Source organism: Vipera ursinii (assembly GCF_947247035.1).
Source record: "Vipera ursinii genome assembly, chromosome: 3".
NCBI lineage: Eukaryota > Metazoa > Chordata > Lepidosauria > Squamata > Viperidae > Vipera > Vipera ursinii.
Window position 1 is genome coordinate 126,119,858 of NC_139516.1, and position 14,680 is coordinate 126,134,537.

A 14,680-nucleotide genomic window follows, 5' to 3' on the forward strand; every position below is an offset into this window, starting at 1 on the left:
CAAACCCTGGTCCATGGACTGGCACCAGGCCGCGGCATAAGAGCAACTGGGCCGCACAAACAAGTGAAGCCCCATCCGCTTTGGTGGTCTGGGGAAATATCAGCAGATAATGAACCCCGTTCATGCTCTTCTGAATTTTTCCATTATTATCCCCATTTACCTGACAAATGCATAGGAGGAATAATCATCCTTTTCTTTGCCCTCTTTGCCCACTGAGTAGTCCATCTCCTGCCTGTGAAGGAGTCTCACAAGGACTTGGAACGTACCTAGTTAGTCTTAAAATGAATTTAATCCAATTTGGGATCATTTTAGAAAGACATCATTCAGAGTTTATTGTGGGAGCAAAGAATATTCAACATAAGCAAATAGGAATTTAGAGATATTCAGAATTGGAAGGGTGCAACAGATGAAAAAGTGTGTGTGTGTGTGTGTGTGTGACCTATTGAGTTAATTTATATATTGAAACTTATGCAGTATTGTGAATTGTTTTGTAATCCCTGAAGCTAAAAATCTGTTCATAACTATTATGATTTGGAACACATAGCACAGATGGACAACAGTTCAACAAGGAAATAAAAGCTGATTTCTTGTTTTAACATTAGAGCTGGTATAGAAGATCGTGTGTTAATTAAATAAAAGACTAAATGGGACAAACCTTTGAAACAACAGACATAACATTTAAGAATAAAACCAACACGACAGGGTAAAGGTCAGAGAAGATCAAGTTAAAAGCTAATAGTTGTGCTTTTCCCATTTTATTATTGATCAATATATTTTTTTTTCTTTCCAGTGTAAATGCAACAGCAGAGTTATTGCTGACCTTTTCCTCACCCTTCCATTGTGTATAAAATCACAGCAAAAACAACAACTTTATAAACCATACAGTTTTTCTAACAGAAAGAAGGAGCGTGTCCAAAAAATAATGTAAGATGTTTATATCTTTGGAAAATAGGTCTTTTTGACAAACCCGCTTCCCTTTTAATTATAGATGTGAAAGCACCTTTGGTTCAAAGAGGCTTCCACTTAGAATCACAAATTGTGATTCATGGAAAATGCAGCTATCTCTGCCTTTGGCATTTAAATGAGTAATTTGACAGCTCAATCCTGAACTAGAAAATGAATACAAAATGAAATATCCCCTTCATAATGGGAATAGATTTCTTTATAGGCATGAAGACATTCTGTTTATGGTAAGGCAGCTCCCGTACTTTTCAGTTGGTCTTGATCAGCTTGATTTGTCAGTTTTACTCAAAAGTTTAATGGAAGAAAATGGTGCATTTCAGAATGAACTCTACAAGCTTATATATTTTTTTCCAGTCAACACTGTATTAGCAATAGCAACACTGACTAGTGCAGGGGTCTTCAAACTTGGCCCTTTTATGACTTGTGGACTTCAACTCCCAGAATTCTTCAGCCAGGCACGCCGGCTAAGGAATTCTGGGAGCTGAAGTCCACAAGTCATAAAAGGGCCAAGTTTGAAGACCCCTGGAGTAGAGATTATGGAAGTTGCAGTTTAGGTTATCTAAGGGCTATTACAGTGGGGGAGAAACATTTGGCTTCTTCAATCCCTTCTGTAATCAAAGTAATAAAATCTTAACATGATACACGACAAACATGAACATAAGAGCCAGTTTGGTTTAAAATTAAGGCACCAGGCTAGAAACCAGGAGACTGTGAGTTCTAGCCCCACTTTAGATACAATGCCAACTAAGCGACCTATTGCCACTCAGATCTCTTAGTCTTAGAGACAATCACAAACCGCTTCCAAAATCTTTCTAAGAAAACTGCAGGGACGTATTCCAGGTGGTCAGCAAAAATCAAAAACTGATTTGAAGGTGTGTGCATGGACACAGAGACAAAAGCCACGAACACCATCTGTCACTTGGACTTCTACTCTGTAAGAAGGCTTATGATAGTGTCCATTTAAGGTTTAAAAGCGCTGAGACCTGCAGAGGTTTTTGAACATTACAACTAAATGGCATAGGTGAGTTAGTGGCAGTCTTTCAAAGCAATACATTCTTAGTCATAGAGATGCTGCCACTCTCTTGCTGATAATACAAGTAACTACACTAGAAGAACTACCAAGACAGGAGATGAAGGGGAGGGGAAAAATGTGGTTTAGTTGGTAGTCAAGGAGGAGCGGGGGGAAAAAGTGCTTTTTGAAGCTAGAACATACATTTCCATCTTCCCAGACCTGGCCAACATAATTAGCACAGTTGCAGTACTACGGCATGCAGGATGCATCTTAAATGAGTATGCCAAATCTGTGTGATTTTTTTCCCCCTCCAGCAGGTACCAGGGGCAATGTAGAGAAGCAACATGGCTGGTTTTAGCACTTAGTGCTTCCTCCTAACCCCAGGGAAAAGGGAAGGCTCTTGTTAGATTTCTGTTCCTATTTTCCAGAGAGGCCCAGTGCTGAGGAACAGAAAGTGTAGGAAGTTAGACATCAATGCCCTTCCCTTTCGTTATATACTATTACGGTATATTGATTTGATGTAACTTGCATATCTTTTACTTTGCGTCACCATCTGAAGCACCGTAATGAATTTTTGACACAGATCTTAGACCACAAAAACTGTACTAATTTTTCAAAGGGATAGCTGGCTTTGCATGTAAAGAAAAATGGAAGTGCAAGCTACACACCATCATCACAAAGTGAAACCCCCTGCCTAATTTCTCATCAAAAGTGCACTTTCAAAAACCTGTTCTGTTATTGAAGCAAGACACTGCAATGAAAGGAGGTTCTGAAAAACCTTTCTCGGCAAGAGGGCTATCAACAAGAAACATTGTGCCTCTGCCTGTTTATATCGGGAAATATAATATTGAAACATATCCCCAAGGTTACCTTTTGTAGAAGCCAGAAACTAAGTCTTACAAACAGCCAAAGACCAGTTTTCTTCAGTCTTCAGCTGTATTGGGCTCCTATATTTACTAGCCACAACTCACAAAATTGAAGCAACTTGGAAAAGTCTTTGGAGATCATCTTGTCTATTTTCTTGGCTAGTGCAGGGATGGAATACCGTACAGGTAGTCCTTGTTTAGTAGTTGCCTCATACAGTGACTGTTTGCAGTTATAAGGGTGATAAAAAGTAATTTTGCAACCAATCCTCATATTTACAACCTTTGCATGTCTGTGAAACAAAGGAAAGCTAAAGTAAGATTGACTATCTGTGCTGCAGAATCTTCAAGAGATGGCTGTTCAGCCTCTATTTAAACATCTTCAGCAAACTAGAGGGAAGCATCTCCTGTGCCACCTGACGAACAGCTGTTACTGTTAGGATTTTTCTTTCTGACAGCCAATCAAAACTACTTTTATTATATTTTAATCCCATTGTTTCTCGTCCTTTCTTCTGGAATGATTCTGAACAATTCTGTTTCCTACACAAGAAGCCCTTCAGCTCCTTGAAGACAGGTATCATATCTTAAGAGTTGCTGTTGCAAACTGGGTAGCCATGTAATGTAGATCAGACAGATAGATAGATAGATAGATAGATAGATAGATAGATAGATAGATAGATAGATAGATAGATAGATAGATATAGATTAGATAGAGATAGATAGATAGATAGATAGATAGATAGATAGATAGATAGATAGATAGATAGATAGATAGATTAGATAGATAGATAGATAGATAGATAGATTAGATAGACAGACAGACCTGCCCTTATTTTTTTCTCTCTCCAGATGTGCCTCCACTCTTCATAAGGCAGGTGTTCCATTACTTCACTGAAAAGCTACTCAATACCTGGAACGTCTGGATCTGCCTGAAATTTTCTAGAACATGGAGTCTTCTACTATTTTCCTTTGTGTTTTCAGTGCTCATCATGATAGCATGCCAACCATTCCTCCCTTTGGTTCCTCCATCCAAGCATGCCAGCACATCAGATAAGGCTACCAGAAGTTGGATGGTGGGACAAGCCTGTCCCCTCCACTGGAAGGCCAGAACACAGCTTCAGACCCAAGGAAAGAACAACTGCCCATTGTGAAGCAGCAATCACTCCAAGCAACGGGTGTACTGTTCAGCAAGGTACATGTAGTCCTCAACTTACGACCCCCATTGAATCCCAAATTTCTGTGGTTAAGTGAGACTGTTGTTAAGCAAGTTTTGTCCCATTTTGTGACTTTTCATGCCACAGTCCTTACATGAATCACTGCAGTTGTTAAGTTAGTAACAGGGTTGTTAAGTGAATCTGTCTGCCTCATTGACTGTGCTTGTCAGAAGGTCACAAAGGGTGATTGTTATTTCTTCAGTTCTTTAGGCATGGAACGAGACAGGAGCGTTGAAACAGCAAATCTATTAACTCAGAACAGAAGCAGCCCTAATGGCTGCTGCACAGCTATTTATACAGTTAGCCTCTAGGCAGCAACCAATCGGTTTAAAGTAACAGTTTCCCACCCAAACCTAATTGTCAGCTTGTAGACAGCCAGTCTGGCTTTCAGTAACAGCAACCGTTAAGCAATACACCAATCTTGGTCAGACATTAAGCAAGTGATTAAAACAGTTGTGGCCAATACATTACAGTGATCACATGACCCCGGGACACTGCAACCATCATAAATATGAGCCAATTGCCAAGCAGCCAAATTTTGATCCAGTGACCCTGGGGATGCTGCAATGGTTGTGTGAAAAATAGTCATAAGTCACTTTTTTCAGGATCACTGTAAATTTGAACAATCGCTAAATGAATGGTTGTAAGCCAAGGACTATATCACAATTGCAGGCCCCTAAATAATGTTTGATCACCAGGGGGGTTATTTTGTGTCAAAACCAGGAGTGGACTTTTGTCTTTCAAATAACAGATAACTGGAGTAACTCCTTAATTCTTTAGGATAGCAATAGCATGATTACAGATTGTAAACTTGAAGATAGGTTCAGGCTTGCCCTTGAGGACCACTCGGAGACTTCAGCTGGTGCAGAATGCAGCTGCGCGAGTTGTTATGGGAGTTTCCCGATACTCCCGTGTAACACCTCTTGTCCGTGAGCTGCATTGGCTTCCAGTTGCCCTCCGGGTGAGATTCAAGGTGCTAGTAATGACCTATAAAGTTCTAAATGGCTTGGGTCTGGATTATCTAAGGGAACACCTGCTGCCGGCATCAACTTCCCATCGTCCTGTGTGCTCCCACAGGGAGGGCCTTCTTAGGGTACCGCCAGTTAAGGAATGCCGGCGGGTTACTCCCAGGGGAAGGGCATTCTCTGTGGGCGCGCCGGCCCTTTGGAAGCAGCTTCCCACGGAGCTTAGGACCGCCCCCGACCTTCGCTCATTTCATAGGGACTTGAAAACTTGGTTTTTTGAGCTGTCTGGCCCAGACTGAGGGGTTTTAATTATTTAATTAATGGGGTTTTAGTTAAGTTCAGGGATTAATTTAATCTTAGTTTTAATCGTTTTTAATTGTATGTGATGTATTTTAACTTTTAATTTTCCCTGTAAACCGCCCTGAGTCCTACGGGAATAGGGCGGTATATAAATTTAAATAAATAAATAAATAAATAAATAAATAAATAGTAGTACATGTAGTGTAACACCTAGTGGAATGATAAAATAATAATATGCAGTTGACAGTGGAACTAAAAGAAACAGGACCTTGGAAAAAATCTCTTGGTAGAGATTCCTAGACCAATAACTCAAATGATAGCTTCCACATTAGAGCATCCATGGTAATCAACATATGTGAATGTGGAGATATCAGCTAGGAGACAAAGAGAGAAACTTTTTCAGTAATTGTTTCTTCAAGCAAGTAAATTGAGGCAAAATAGACACCAAAGTCTGCAGTGAACACATGTCAACTCTCCCCACCCTCATAATGGTTTCCTGTCAACCTGTAGTCAGTCACAGTGAATGAGCAATGCTTTGTGTAGGATAAGAGGAAAAAATATACATTCTAGGAGAGGCAGAGAAACAGGAAAGTTATTTCTGTTTTCCCCCCCCAAAAAATTCTTCCTGTTGCAGCCCTTTTTCTCATTGAGGTCATTTAAGCCGTGATATTGCAGGAATTGGCATTAGGTGAAAAGGAAAAGGTTTCACTACTAAGGCATCTCCCATCTGATGTTCTACATAGCACATTACTGAGGAAATGAATTGGACCTTCCTGACTTCAGGGGGTTAGTGGGGAAGAAAGCTTTTCTACGATGGCAGTATGAAGAAGTACAGGTCCCAAAAAGGCTTCACTATTTGAGTTCTGGTGCTTATGTAAACAATCGCTTAAAACGTATAGCTTCATCTTAAGCTTTCCTACAGCCCTGCATGGGTGCTCTAGGCCATTCTAATAGCTACACCATCAAACAACACGATGTTCCAGACACATTGCAAGCATGTATGTCAGTGTAAATTTTTAGGAATAAGGTGTAGAACCTTGATTCACCGACGTAAGATGAAAACATGAAGACCCAATATTCTATGTGTGGATAATTGTTTATAAGGAAGAAAACGAGTCTGGAAACAATGTACCTATCCATCAGTGTCTGTGGTAAACCGATTTGTTAAAGTTAATAGAGCAATCTATAATGTAAGACAAATTAGTGTTATTACTCTAGTTTTTATGGTCCAGTGCAAGTAATAATATGCAGTAAAGCAATAGGAATAATTAGATATTATGATAAGATGTATTTTTAATATGAAAAAAATATATACGTTCAGTTTATTTGTTCCTGATTTTCTAATATCCTTATTTCCCTCTGTAGCTGCCTCAGGGCAAATAATAACATCCTACAAAGGTAAGATGAAAAACTAAAAAAAAAAAAAGACTTTGTAATAAACACACCCATACCATTTCTCCCTCCTCCCTGATGTAAAGTATAAAGCAGAAGCATTTTAAAGTGAAATTAAAATCAATTTTATGTCATAAAGCAAGCAAAGCAATTCGCATTAGTCTAGATTTTAAGTAATTCCACCCAGTTAAGTGAGGGTTTGATGCATTACCTATATACGTAAGACATGTAAAGAGGGCATATCAGCAGAGAGAAACTGCAGGTGGTTCATCATGCAACATCTTCATTCTAATCTAGCGTATACATTTTAGTGTTCTAAAAATGTTCCTTGTAAGAGTTTGTGTTTTTAGGGTACAACTTCTCAAATTATTTCCCATATGTGGAAACTCCTTTAAAAGTTGGATATGTGTTGGCACGTGGCCTTTCTGGACTTGCAACTACCCATCCCTGAGTTGGCACAGAAAAACTCTACTTACAATTTGCTGCCAATTGCCCACCCCTCGCCTCCTTCTGCTGCCTCCCTTCTGAGTCACTGCTGATGGATGTCCTGATTGGTGAGTGTGCCGCTCATTCTAGACAAGGTGATTCATTTCCCCCTCCCCTTTGCCATTTACTCTTTTCTATCCCCCCCCTCCCCATTCAGCAGGCAGGAAAAAATATCCATCAATCAGAGCCCTACAGCCGGGAAGGTCTGATATTAGGGCATTGGATTTCTCTGGGCTGATTTATTTACACCTCTTTTCCCATGCCGCAATTTGGATATGTCCCAGATTAAAATAATGTGAAATTTTAAAAGACACCAACACAGGCATAGCCACAGAGAGGAGGGAGGCGGGGCCTGACCTGTTATGATTGTAAAACTCACCGGGTCCCCGTAGAATGAAAGAACTAAAACTAACCCGCTTACTGAATTGGCCACCTCCCTTACTTCTAGGAGGGGCAGAGAAAAACAGATACCGACAAATATAGGGATAAGTGCCCAAATCCCTATTCGTCGTCCCTCGTTCTCGTCAGGATGCTGGAATGCTGTCCTGTCTTCTCCAGATAGAAGAGTGGAGGTCTGTCCCTTTTGAAATATTGTCACAACAGAAGTAACATGCCCTTTCTTCTTCCACAGATAAAACACGGTAGCTCTGCTTCTCCCCCCCCCCACCTTGTTGGGAGCTCAGAGAGGAGTTGGTGTTAAATATAGGGCAGGGGGAAGGTGGCAGGTATGAAAAGGATGCAGGAGACGAAGTGCTAATGGAGAGAACAAACCCTTAGAGAGGAAAGCTGCTGGTTATCAGGAGGAAAGGGACATGGCTATACCTCTCAGCATTCTCAAAATATACCTCTAGTCAACAGAAATGGCTTATGCAGAAGTCAAAAAAAAGGGCATATGAATAAAACACGGCATCTGACCCCACCAAAGTAATAGAAACAGTACAAAAGATCGACAGGCAAAATTCCCGCATTGGAAAACCTCTAATGCACTCCTTGGTGACAGCCCAGTTGTCCTTGGCAGATTCTCTTCCAGTATAAACCAGTCCTGCAATCCAAGCCATGAAGTCCATCGTGAGCGGTCCCAGGCCTCACAATGCCCTGCCCCCCCCCAACAGCCCAAAGTGGCCAATAGGAGTTTTGTCCCTGATTATATCATCAACCACGTTATCAATGACACCTGCTAAATTGTGACCGTGGCAAACTCGCTTCTGCAGAAGAGGGATAACTGCATTAAAACTGGAACAGCTAACGGTGGCTTTAAGCAGCCTCATCTGTGGACTGGGGACAAGATGAATATAATGTTTATATTGATTATGGCACATCACAATTGTAACCAGAGCATGTTCATGCCACAGTTGGTGTGTGTGTGTGTGTGTGTGTGTGTGTCTGTGTGTGTAATTCAGAGTGAATTTCATTAGCAGAACACTTAGCAAATAAGTCACAGCAGTATGATGGAAGATCCTGTCTCTTCTTTAACAGGATGTGGACCATTTTAAGCATGACATTTTTCCCATGCAATCATGGGAGAGAAGTATTGACGTCTCACTTCCGTGATTGCCACTGTAAAGCTATACCTGAGCATATATCTAGATGGCACTTCTGCTACTTCAGTCAATACAGAGAAGATGAGTAAGGGCAGTTATACCAAGCCCTCTCATCATATCTGAATTTCAGAGATCAATCAGATGCAACAGTAGATCTTTCCTCTGAAGCACTGTTAAAATTGCCAGGCATTTGCAGGAAACCCTACCAGATTCATGAAATCGCTGAGGCAGTTGAGCCTAATTAATCCCTCACCCTTGCAGAGATCAGTTGTGCTAGAGATGCCGAAAGAGCCATTGGGGTTGCTAAAACACCCAAATTTTATTTTTAAATATACTGCAGTTTTCACTGATTTATTGTATTTGATCAGGACTAGGGAAACCCATGGAAACGGGCTAAATTTAGCTAATCAGGTTCTCAGCCCAACCAATCTTTTACAATCTTTTACCATTTTAATATAAAAGGAAGAGAGAGCTCTGTATAAGCTGCACTGGACTTTTAGAGAAAAACCAGGATTAAACCTAACAAATAATGAATAAATAAGTGTCAAAGTTGGGTGAAAAGAAGAGATAAAAATTAGGGCTACAACATTCAAGCTGCAACCATCAGGGTGACCACTAGAGGGCAGCAAAGATTTAGATCTTGCTCTATTTTTTTTGCCGTAATGGTCATCTTGATTTCTGCAGGTTCAGATCTACAGGTTCACTTTTGTTAATTATGCAATAGTTACATATTAAAATTAATCATCATAATCAGTCCAACAGAAAATTATCTTGCGCACATCCCATTGAAATAAACAGAAGCTATCAAATGGTGCTTGCACAAAACTTTTTATGGTATTTTATTCAGTGAATCACCTGGTATTTTGTCAATATTTGTCCTCTTCTTTTGAAAGCCATAAAAAAAATAAAGAATCCCTGCCATTAATTCCTTTGCTACCCTAAAAACCTTACATAGAACCCTCTATGTCAGAAACAATTTGATTTTTTTTAAAAAGTATCCCTTAATTAATTGGATTCAAATGTTTTGTGCTTTGTGCTTCTTTCTTATACATAAACTGATACTTATTTCAGTGGGCATCTTACTACCAGTGAAAACCAAAAGGAAAGCTACCATATAGTGTTCTCTTTGAAATTAGCATTTTACAGTATTGCAAATATATCATTCCTTTACTTCTGAAAGCCGTGGTGGAATTTCATGTTAATTACCTGAACTACAAGGTTTCAAGCACATCAGATTTCCTTTCAAGGTATTAGCCTATTCCTTAACCAATTACCCACATTCTCCTTTACTTATTGCAAATGTGACCTTTCGTTTGAATTTGATTGCAAGTTTCCTGCTGAGAGCGTATAACTATCTCTGTGTCTAAGTATGGCTATTGTCTTCACATGTGATGACTGCGGTTAATTTTAATACACTTTGATGGCTGGAGAACAAATAAGTGTCGGTGACAAAGTGCAGAGACATTTGAAGGAGGATAAGCTACCACTTTAATGAGTGGGGATCAGCAACCTGAGAGGCCCGCTAGTGACAACCAAAAAAACTGGCAACCCAGACAAAGAGGAATGTTTGATTATCTGCAGGTAACAAGGAACTCGTTACTGTGGCTTACCTCGAAGAAGCAAACAAACAAAAAAAAAAGAATACAGGGGCAGCCAAAAATAGCCATAATTATTCTGAACAAGTCTCGCTTCCCCAGCTTTGCCATAAGATAAACGAGTTGACATAGACCTAGAAATATTAAGCATCTTTGTGGGAACTGAGAGTTGGATATGAATCGCCGTATTTCACCTAACTAGAAGCCTGAGGGAGATGGGCATAGTACCTTGTCTTCATGAGAGCCAAAACTAGGCCAGTGATTAGTTAACATCTGCTCTGTTATATGACTGGAGGATCACTCTAATCGGTTGTCTAAGCATAGCGTATGATCCAGTGGTGGTATTCAAATATGTGAACAAACGGTTCTTTGTGTGGATGCTGCTTCTGGAAGTCCATTCTGGGCCTGGGCAACAAAAAATTAGCTACCAGTTCTCCCGAACTGGTGCAAACTGGCTGAATCCCACCACTGGTATGATCACATGATCTCATATACCTATAATACACTTCTCTGCGGTGGGGTTGCTAACTTTTACCTCCTGAAAAGTGGTTCTGAAGTGCAGTGGGGGTTTTTTCCCCTCCATATTTTGTTGTGGTGAGAAAACCCTGCTAGCTTATGCAAAGGAAATTGACTGTTTTCAGGTCTAAATTCTGAGCTGGAGGCAAGATACAGCTATGAGGTCAAGATGGAACATCAGCTCTGCAATGGAAGAAAAAGTCTCTACAGGGACAGGAGTTAACCATCCATGGATTCAGAACTTGATCTTGAGAACTGAGAATGGACTTTTAAAAAGAACCCATACTTTTTTTATCAGGCTTAGCAGAAATAGGAGTGAAGGAGCAATATGTGACATATATATTGCTCCTTTATGCTATTTTTCTCTACACCAACCTTCTGACAGAATGGGGAGGGTTCCTCTGAAAAACTAATTTTACAAACAACCAAATATAATCATTAATTTTGCAGAGTCAGAGATATAAAAAAGATGAGCCACGTTGGAATTGGTGATTTTGATAGCAATAATGTAAAAGAAGGATGTATGTTCTGACATGGGAATGGTGATTTAGGCAAAACCCGGGAGAAATAAACCCACTAAAATTACTATCACCATCCAAGACCTTTTAACAACAATCAGTGGAGGTGAGGCTACAATCTGGATTTGATCTTCACCAGCAATTATATTAAAATATTACCCCCATTAAACAAGATAGCCTTAGGCCCAGGTGCGAATTCACAGAATTGGTGTTAATGACATTGTTTCTGCAAAAGCCGGTGAAAATGTTGAACTTAAACTAGTAAAGCCCAGGTTTAGGGAATAAGATAAAGAGGGAAGTTTATTTGTCAGCTTCTGTGCTGCTTCAGTTGCACAGTGACTTTAGGCCTTTTATACAATAACAATATAATTGTATTAATTTGAATTTATTTATACAAGAGAATATCACCCAGTGCATATAATTCAGGGAATTATAGTGCTAAGATTAAAAAAATATTTATTTCCTGCCATTATTTTTATAAACAAGTCAAAGCAGAAAATATATCCAACATACTTTCCTCCCCACAACAACTACCCTATGAGGTAAGTTGAGCTGAGAGAGTGACTGGCCCAAGGTCATCCAGCTGCCTTTCACAGCTAAGGCAGAATTAGAACTCAGTGTCTTGATTTCTAGCCTGGTGCCTTAACCACTAGACCAAACTGATTCTCATATTTCTAAAATCAAATCATTTCAAACCAAAACTTGGCAATAAATGTAAGTAATGGGACAATTTACATGGCAATTATTCCACAGTAAATGAACCAAAATCATAAAAGTAATTCACTGAACACTTTTCAGCAAATTACTTTTACATAATATTATCTTCACTGCCTTACAAAATACTGGCAGAAAACGTACAAAATAAAATTCCAGAGAAAGGATTTTCTAAGCATGAGAAAGATCTATCTCTGGCCCCACATTCCCCCCTTATCAAAGAAAAGTAGGATATAGATCTAATGAGCAACAAACCATTATCAATCATCATTTGTTCATTTATTATACTTATATGCTAAACACCCAGCCACTCTGGGCAGTTTCTAAATCTAAATGAATTTTATTATTTATTCGATTTCTGTAGTTGCCCATCTCCAATAATGACTCTTGAATCATAATGATCCAATTATTCCTACCTGATCAAAGTGGATTTTCATCTGAAAAGACACGTATGGGCCAAATTATAGAGCTTCAATCGATACAGTGAAAATAGAGAGAGAAATGCCAGATCACATGTATAGTGCTTCATTTCCCTGCTGCATAGCTGTTAACCACCTTATGTTATATAAAATATATAATATGGCACAGAATATCACACTAATAAGAATGGTGCAGACTCTTATTGAATATTGCTGCTTACATATTCATCTTGGAACCAAATAAAGTTAAGAGTGTATTCTCACAGCAACATAAGCACTGAGTATCAAGCCTTGGTGGAGCAGTGGGCTAATGCCTCCTTAAGTTACACCAGCTGCCTGCAATTAGTGCAGGTTGGCATCCCACCAGGCTCAAGGTTGACTCAGCCTTCCATCCTTCCGAGGTAGGTAAAATGAGGACTCAGATTGTTGGGGGCAATTAAGCTGACTTTGTAATAATGCCGCTTGGGGTGTGTGTGTGAAAGCCCTAATAAGCAGGCATATACATAGAATGAAGGCTACTGCTAAGCTTGTAAGCCGCCCTGAGTCTTCGGAGAAGGGCGGGATATAAATGGAATTAAAATAAAATAAAATAAATAAAATGATTTCTGCTACAGAGGAACCAGTGGGATTCAAAGATGTGAACAACCGGTTCTCTGTGTGGATGCTGCTTCCGGAAGTCCATTCTGGGCCTGGGCAAGAAAAAATTAGCTACCAGTTCTGCCGAAGTGGTGCGAACCAGCTGAATCCCACCACTGAGAGGAACTATCAGAGACACATCTATGCAGAGGATGACACTGGCGTTAAGGGGGGTGGGGAAGCAGCTCATTTTTAGAGCAGGAAAAGGACAAATCTTTTGGAATTCCACCTAGATCAGTGGACTGAGTGTTTAACATGTCAAATGGGGCCATTCCAGCAAAGGGCCAGATATCTGTGCCTATAGCAGGAATCTTCAAACTTGGCCCTTTTATGAGTTGTGGACTTCAACCCCCAGAATTCCTCAGGCAGTGCCTGGCTGAGGAATTCTGGGAGTTGAAGTCCACAACTCATAAAAGGGCCAGGTTTGAAGAGCCCTGGCCTATAGGGAGAAATAGCCCATACAACAGCTCCTATCTTGCTTTTGCTGGGGCAGTCTGTAGCCTTCACTGTGACCAACTCACAAGGTTGAATTGTACACAGTGGTGGAAGGACACATCATTTCATGAATAAATGAGAAGAAGGAGCAGTAGGTATGTTGTTTCTTCAGCCTAGAATTACTAAGAAGAAGGCTAAGCTCTGCCAAACATAGCCAATGCTAATAGGATACTTGGGGGGAAAAAGGATTGTAATGAGAACCTACATATCCATTTTATTTGATCACTGGATTTGTATTCTGCCTTACTGCCAAAAATAGCAAATGATAATACAGTCGTATTAATATTAATAACAACAGCAACAGAAGGAAATCAGCTAACAATACAATCAAGCACATGAATAAAAGACACAACTACCGTCATGTAAATTAAAGTTCTCTCCTGCAGGTAGAAGGAATATTAATGCCAACATTCAGTTGAAATCTGTTTTTTAATCTATCCAGTCTCAGGGAAAAATCCATTTTGTTCATGTCTATATTTAAAATATTTTGAACAGGTTTTATTCAAATGCCTTTGTTGTCTGTAGAGAATGTAATCATGACTGAAGGGCTGAAAATAAGCTTTTGTGCAGTTTTTCAGTCTAGGAAGCTAAATTTCTCAAAGAGGAAAATGCATGATTAATAAAACAGCCATACATGAAAACAAAAAGTGACTAAATTTCCTGGTGAATGAGTTTGGCTGTCCCTGTTCTGGTGCCAGGAGATGGGAAAGAGACTACACAATCTGTCATATGGCATGACAATTTTAGATTCTCATCAACTCCATAAAAATTACATTGTTGAAAAAGTGCCACTGACTGCCTTTATAATTTTTACAGGGGTTGGGAGCGGGGAGAAAAGAAGGAAGGAGAATGCCAAAGGAACACAATTTAGTTTAAACCTCACCTTCTTTTTTATACTGGCACAAAAAATGAAAGTGTAAATCAAATCATGTCTAATAAATTAGTACTACTGTACAAGACTTGAGATTAGCCTCTCAGAAATCAAACTCAGTTTAGCATGATTAAAGTGGCCCTATCTAATACATACCCAGTAGCTATCTGTCATCACCTG

General features: G+C 39.7%; 1 long non-coding RNA gene across 1 annotated transcript in view; it reads right to left on the bottom strand.

Annotated features, from left to right (window-relative positions):
* Nucleotides 1-7,745, bottom strand: part of LOC310637501 — a 44,656-nt gene extending 36,911 nt beyond the window's left edge. The window contains exons 1-2 of the long non-coding RNA XR_014491935.1: nt 7,609-7,745; nt 5,586-5,691 (exon numbers count right to left, since the gene is read on the bottom strand). This is a non-coding gene — a long non-coding RNA (uncharacterized lncRNA). The remainder of the gene's footprint in view (nt 1-5,585; nt 5,692-7,608) is intronic.
* Nucleotides 7,746-14,680: the final 6,935 nt, after the last annotated feature.